Below are 220 nucleotides of genomic sequence, written 5' to 3'. Positions count from 1 at the left end.
TAGTAAACGGCGTAGTGTGGAGGATTGACTACTAGCAATATCAGCACTGAGCTAAAGTGGAAGCCCAAAGGTGGGTCTCTTTTCCCTTTACTCACCAAAAAGACAGTAGGGTAAAAGCCATGCTCCAATAAAAGGACAAACATTGAGTACAGAAAACGCCTCACGAGTGGTGGTAGGCTACATGGCGTGTTCAAATTCCATTGTCGGAGGCGCGGGTTTA

Source organism: Adiantum capillus-veneris, chromosome 6, assembly GCF_014529385.1.
Source record: "Adiantum capillus-veneris isolate H3 chromosome 6, ASM1452938v2, whole genome shotgun sequence".
NCBI lineage: Eukaryota > Viridiplantae > Streptophyta > Polypodiopsida > Polypodiales > Pteridaceae > Adiantum > Adiantum capillus-veneris.
Note: the sequence above shows the minus strand (reverse complement) of the source record.